Source organism: Pecten maximus, chromosome 9 (genome assembly GCF_902652985.1).
Source record: "Pecten maximus chromosome 9, xPecMax1.1, whole genome shotgun sequence".
NCBI lineage: Eukaryota > Metazoa > Mollusca > Bivalvia > Pectinida > Pectinidae > Pecten > Pecten maximus.
In genome coordinates this window covers 43,559,787-43,567,340 of record NC_047023.1, presented here as the reverse complement: position 1 = coordinate 43,567,340, position 7,554 = coordinate 43,559,787, and positions in this window count along the sequence as shown.

Genomic DNA, 7,554 nt, shown 5'->3' with positions numbered 1-7,554 from the left:
CACCTTTCTACAAAGCTAGACTGTGGTCTGTGTAGGATTGACGGTGTAGAATCTAGACAACTACACAAAGCTAGACTGTGGTCTGTGTAGGATTGACGGTGTAGAATCTAGACAACTACACAAAGCTAGACTGTGGCCTGTGTAGGATTGACGGTGTAGAATCTAGACAACCACACAAAGCTAGACTGTGGCCTGTGTAGGATTGGCAGTGTAGAATCTAGACAACCACACAAAGCTAGACTGTGGTCTGTGTAGAATCTAGACAACCACACAAAGCTAGACTGTGGCCTGTAGGATTGACGGTGTAGAATCTAGACAACCACACAAAGCTAGACTGTGTCCTGTGTAGGATTGGCAGTGTAGACAACCACACAAAGCTAGACTGTGATTAATATATGATTGACGGTGTAGAATCTAGACAACCACACAAAGCTAGACTGTGGCCTGTGTAGGATTGGCAGTGTAGAATCTAGACAACCACACAAAGCTAGACTGTGTTCTGTGTAGGATTGGCGGTGTAGACAACCACAGAAAGCTAGACTGTGACCTGTGTACGATTGACGGTGTAGAATCTAGACAACCACACAAAGCTAGACTGTGGTCTGTGTAGAATCTAGACAACCACACAAAGCTAGACTGTGGCCTGTAGGATTGACGGTGTAGAATCTAGACAACCACACAAAGCTAGACTGTGTCCTGTGTAGGATTGGCAGTGTAGACAACCACACAAAGCTAGACTGTGATTAATATATGATTGACGGTGTAGAATATAGACAACCACACAAAGCTAGACTGTGTCCTGTGGAGGATTGGCGATGTAGAATCTAGACAACTACACAAAGCTAGACTGTGATTAATATATGATTGACGGTGTAAAATCTAGACAATTACACAAAAGCTTGACTGTTTTTTAAAGAACAAACTAAAATATAGCTAGAAATGCAATATTTGATAAATATAAAACGTTCGTTTTGAATAACAGAATTGAATATCAATGTAAAAATTTGCCAGTCAATGTTATCAAAAGGGATTTGAATTGAAAACAGCTTAAAGTTCTCAAATGACCACCGGCTAACGTTTTATTGGGATCAACCATATGGTGCAGATTTTTAACAACATGGTCATCAATATTTATTCCTAATTAGTGCATTTCTGCTCTGGCTTCATTAATCTCTGTGAGTCATGCAGGTATAGATGCATTATTGAATTCCTAAGTCAATATAATCCAGGTTCATAATGATCTCCGTGTATTCTCTAGGTACAATCCTGATTCGTTAGATGAAAGAAACGCACTGACATCAAATTATTGTAGTGCAATATTGAATATTTTGTGTCTAATTTAATTATAATTATCGATGGAAGAGGAAGCCTTAAATTACCCTGATGACGACATTAATGATTGAGTGGTGTCTAGCTACATGTATCAGCTTTTTATAGGATTTGAAGTGTTCCTCACTAAGAAAGAAAATACATACATATTCTGTTATGTAATTATAAACGTTGGGTTGGATCAACTCCACTATATATTTCTTTATCTGTTCGAGTTATTTAATATTCGGTGAATATCCTTCGTGATTGTAACACGTGCTGCCCTCTAGCGTCACTGAGCCTTCCTAGAAGGACCAAATCTACGTAGTGATTATAACACGTGCAGCCCCCTAGCGTCACTAAGGAGTCCTTGAAGCATGTAGTGATTGTAACACGTGCTGCCCCCTAGCGTCACTGAGGAGTCCTAGAAGGACCAACTCTATATAGTGATTGTAACACGTGCTGCCCCCTAGCGTCACTGAGGAATCCTAGAAGGACCAACTCTATGTAGTGATTGTAACACGTGCTGCCCCCTAGCGTCACTGAGGAGTTCTAGAAGGACCAACTCTCTGTAGTGATCGCAACACGTGCTGCCCTCTAGCGTCACTGAGCCTTCCTAGAAGGACCAAATCTACGTAGTGATTATAACACGTGCAGCCCCCTAGCGTCACTAAGGAGTCCTTGAAGCATGTAGTGATTGTAACACGTGCTGCCCCCTAGCGTCACTGAGGAGTCCTAGAAGGACCAACTCTATATAGTGATTGTAACACGTGCTGCCCCCTAGCGTCACTGAGGAATCCTAGAAGGACCAACTCTATGTAGTGATTGTAACACGTGCTGCCCCCTAGCGTCACTGAGGAATCCTAGAAGGACCAACTATATGTAGTGATTGTAACACGTGCTGCCCCCTAGCGTCACTGAGGAGTCCTAGAAGGACCAACTATATGTAGTGATTGTAACACGTGCTGCCCCCTAGCGTCACTGAGGAGTCCTAGAAGGACCAACTCTATGTAGTGATTGTAACACGTGTTGCCCCCTAGCGTCACTGAGGAATCCTGGAAAGACCAACTCTATGTCGTGATTGTAACACGTGCTGCCCCCTAGCGTCACTGAGGAGTCCTAGAAAGACCAACTCTATGTAGTGATTGTATCACGTGCTGCCCCCTAGCGTCACTGAGGAATCCTAGAAGGACCAACTCTATGTAGTGATTGTAACACGTGCTGCCCCCTAGCGTCACTGAGAAGTCCTAGAAGGACCAACTCTATGTAGTGATTGTATCACGTGCTGCCCCCTAGCTTCACTGAGGAATCCTAGAAAGACCAACTCTATGTAGTGATTGTAACACTTGCTGCCCCTAGCGTCACTGAGGAGTCCTTGAAGGACCAACTCTATATAGTGATTGTAACACGTGTTGCCCCCTGGCGTCACTGAGGAATTCTAGAAGGACCAACTCTATGTAGTGATTGTAACACGTGCTGCCCCCTAGCGTCACTGAGGAGTCCTAGAAGGACCAACTATATGTAGTGATTGTAACACGTGCTGCCCCCTAGCGTCACTGAGGAGTCCTAGAAGGACCAACTCTATGTAGTGATTGTAACACGTGCTGCCCCCTAGCGTCACTGAGGAGTCCTAGAAAGACCAACTCTATGTAGTGATTGTATCACGTGCTGCCCCCAAGCGTCACTGAGGAGTCCTAGAAGGACCAACTCTATGTAGTGATTGTAACACGTGCTGCCCCCTAGCGTCACTGAGGAGTCCTAGAAGGACCAACTCTATGTAGTGATTGTATCACGTGCTGCCCCCTAGCGTCACTGAGGAGTCCTAGAAGGACCAACTCTATGTAGTGAAATTCAAATGGACAGGAGGAAGTACATAATTAAAAAGTTTAATTTTTGGAAATTTTGGCAGTACCAGAAAACGTTTTTTCTCAGCCCCTGTGGCTTTATAAAGAAAATAAAAGTTAATTTTCATCAAAAATCTGTAATATGTAATGAAGGCATCTTTTATGTTAAATACGTAGTCAATATTATGTCTCTAGACAGTTTTATTCAGAAATACAGAATAAATATCAATTCCATAAACTATAATAGTCTTATTAGTGTTACACTGAGAGACTGGAAGAGAGTGATCACCAATTGCGGAAAATATATTGAAAATGTTTAACATGATCATTTGAGGCAGCTGAAAAATATGGAAATCCCGTATTTCTATCACAAATCATTCCCACTGTATTTACCTATCCTCAACTATGACACATATTTTGGATGTTTTTCTCAACCAAGACGACGGAACATCGTTGCTCTTCCATTTCATGAGACAAAAATTTCGAATTATAAAGTTTACAAAACAGAATCAATCACAGGGTTTTTTCTCTCACTAATTTCGTGCTATCAAAACGAGAGAGAAATTATAACATCCGGATTGAAGCTTTTGTAGTTGGGCACTTAAAACAATACATCACCTTTTTGATACAGTAATCACAGTAATCACAGAATGACATCAATGTAAGCCTTAAAAGGCTTGTGTGATGTATTATCGCCATGTCATTACAGAATGAGGTTTGTCAGATACATTAATAGTAAATCACTCAGGACATGTTTTATATATTCAGTTTTTTTTCAAATATAATGTTGTTTTAGAAAAAAAAAACTGCTACTTTCCTTTTGGCATAATTGATAATGTTCAAGAGATAGGTTTGGATATATGCTTATCAAGAAATACACATCACAGAAGCAACAAAATGATCAAATTTCAAATTTGGAAAAATGTTAGACATTTATTCGAGATTACAGAAATCTTTACATGTAATGTGTAGTGTGGTTATCTTTAAAGATAAGGAATACAGAAATCTTTACTTGTAATGTGTAGTGTGGTTATCTTTAGAAATAAGGATTACAGAATTTTTTTTTATCTATCTCCGACCTTTATGTTGACCCTGATTCAGCGAAAATCGGGGGAAAATGGGAAAGTATCAAACTAACTTTAGAATGAATTTTGTACCTGATATCCCGTATATAGTGTATGTTTTAATCCAGAACCTTTGACTCACCTGTACCTTATCTATATGATTTATAGTAACATCGATAAAACCCTCTATATAGTGTAGTTCCATATTCGACATACACAGGTATGAATTATTATTGAATCACTACTCAGTTAATCTTGTGTAAAGATCGGTAACCTCGCGATCTCGTTTTTTCCCGAAAAAAATGAGTGTTTTTTATTTCATTTAATACACATATAATAAACATGTTCGTAGCGAATATTTACAGGTTCACTTACTTCGTATCGATGTATAAAACATGATTCTTCCGGGCAACAACACTCCGCAATTTCTACTCTATCCAGTATTTACTAATTCCGTCCATCCTTTCCGGTACAGTCGATACATGTGCCGACATTTACCGATGTTTAGTCACAAATATCTTGCACGTGTATATAGTGTTCTAAACAGCGGGATCCCATGGGATATAATTGGCCTTCGGGTATATCCGAACGTAATTCCCTGGAAAGGAACCTCCGAAAACTCAAAAGATGATGGAAATGAGATAAGGATAACTATAAGAGGTCTATACTGACGAAATCAAATCCAGACAGTCTTCGTAAATTTGCTTATAACATTTTCATTGATTATCAAATCGGTCACTACCAACATCAGGAGACTCACAACCGTAGTAACGTCTATGTAGCACTTGGTACCTGTTTTAGTTGTGTTGTAACGTTACTTATCCTTTGATCTCGGTGCCTGGAACCCAAAGTGGTGTCTTTGTTAAAACTGAGGTCAATCATGGGCAGCCATGTCCTGTATAAAGTACTCACCAATCAAATTATTCCGCGAGAGTGTTCTCCTAACAACACGTCAGATTACGTGAGAAATGTACATATCTGTCGGGATTAGCAGAATAATTAAATATGATATACACATATATGTCCAAACTAAATATCCTTGTAGATCCTAATCACCTTATCCACATGCAAACCACTGTTTCAAAGCCAAGTTTGGGACAGACATTGCAACAAAGATGTGGTTATTGGCTTAAGTGTATGCCAGGAGCTCTGCTGAATTTGGCCATACAACGAAAAATATTGTACGTGCACCATACAACAAAAATGCAATATATATAGAGAGAATCATTCGCGAAATGGCTAACATATATTAAATATCCTTTTGGTGACGGTCGAGGAAGGTCGACCTTATAACTATCCTTTGGTGACTGTCGAGAAAGGACTATCTTATAACTATCCTTTTGGTGATGTTGGAAGAAGGGATACCTTATAACTATACTTTTGGTGATGGTGGAAGAAGGGCTACCTTATAACTATACTTTTGGTGACGATCGAGGAAGGGCTATCTTATAACTATACTTTTGGTGACGATCGAGGAAGGGCTATCTTATAACTATCCTTTTGGTGATGGTTGAGGAAGGGCTATCTTATAACTATCCTTTTGGTGATGGTCGAGGAAGGGCTATCTTATAACTATCCTTTTGGTGATGGTCGAGGAAGGGCTATCTTATAACTATCCTTTTGGTGATGGTCGAGGAAGGGCTATCTTATAACTATCCTTTGGTGACTGTCGAGAAAGGGCTACCTTATAACTATACTTTTGGTGATGGTCGAGGAAGGGCTACCTTATAACTATCCTTTTGGTGATGGTCGAGGAAGGGCTCCCTTATAACTATCCTTTTGATGATGGTCGAGGAAGGGCTATCTTATAACTATCCTTTTGGTGATGGTTGAGGAAGGGCTACCTTATAACTATACTTTTGGTGATGGTCGAGGAAGGGCTATCTTATAACTATCCTTTTGGTGATGGTCGAGGAAAGTCTACCTTATAACTATCCTTTTGGTGATGGTCGAGGAAGGGCTACCTTATAACTATATTTTTGGTGACTGTCGAGAAAGGACTACCTTATAACTATCCTTTTGGTGATGGATGAGGAAGAGCTACCTTATAACTATACTTTTGGTGATGGTTGAGGAAGGGCTACCTTATAACTATCCTTTTGATGATGGTCGAGGAAGAGCTACCTTATAACTATCCTTTTGATGATGGTCGAGGAAGAGCTACCTTATAACTATCATTTTGATGATGGTCGAGGAAGAGCTATCTTATAACTATAGTTTTGGTGATATTGGAAAAAGGGCTACCTTATAACTATCCTTTTGGTGATAGTCGGGAAAGGGCTATCTTATAACTACCCTTTTGGTGATGGTCGAGGAAGGGCTACCTTATAACTACCCTTTTGGTGATGGTTGAGGAAGGGCTACCTTATAACTATCCTTTTGGTGATGGTGGAAAAAGGGCTACCTTATAACTATCCTTTTGGTGATAGTCGGGAAAGGGCTATCTTATAACTACCCTTTTGGTGACGGTCGAGGAAGGTCTACCTTATAACTATCCTTTTGGTGATGGTCGAGGAAAGGCTACCTTATAACTATCCTTTTGGTGATGGTCGAGGAAGGGCTACTTTATAACTATCCTGTTGATGATGGTCGAGGAAGGGCTACCTTATAACTATCCTTTTGGTGATGGTTGAGGAAGGGTTACCTTATAACTATCCTTTTGGTGATGGTCGAGGAAGGGCTACCTTATCAGTATCCTTTTGGTGATGGTCGAGGAAGGGCTACTTTATAACTATCATTTTGGTGATGGTCGAGGAAGGACTACCTTATAACTATACTTTTGGTGATGGTCGAGGAAGGGCTACCTTATCAGTATCCTTTTGGTGATGGTCGAGGAAGGGCTATCTTATAACTATCCTTTTGGTGATGGTCGAGGAAGGACTACCTTATAACTATACTTTTGGTGATGGTCGAGGAAGGGCTACCTTATAACTATACTTTTGGTGATGGTCGAGGAAGGGCTACCTTATAACTATCCTTTGGTGACTGTCGAGAAAGGACTATCTTATAACTATCCTTTTGGTGATGGTCGAGGAAGGGTTACCTTATAACTATCCTTTTGGTGATGGTCGAGGAAGGGCTACCTTATAACTATCCTTTTGGTGATGGTCGAGGAAGGGCTACTTTATAACTATCCTTTTGGTGATGGTCGAGAAAGGACTATCTTATAACTATCCTTTTAGTGATGGTCGGGGAAGGGCAAATTTATAGCTATACTTTTGGTGATGGTTGAGGAAGGGTTACCTTATAACTATCCTTTTGGTGATGGTTGAGGAAGTTCTATCTTATAACTATCCTTTTGGTGATGGTTGAGGAAGGGCTACCTTATAAGTATCCTT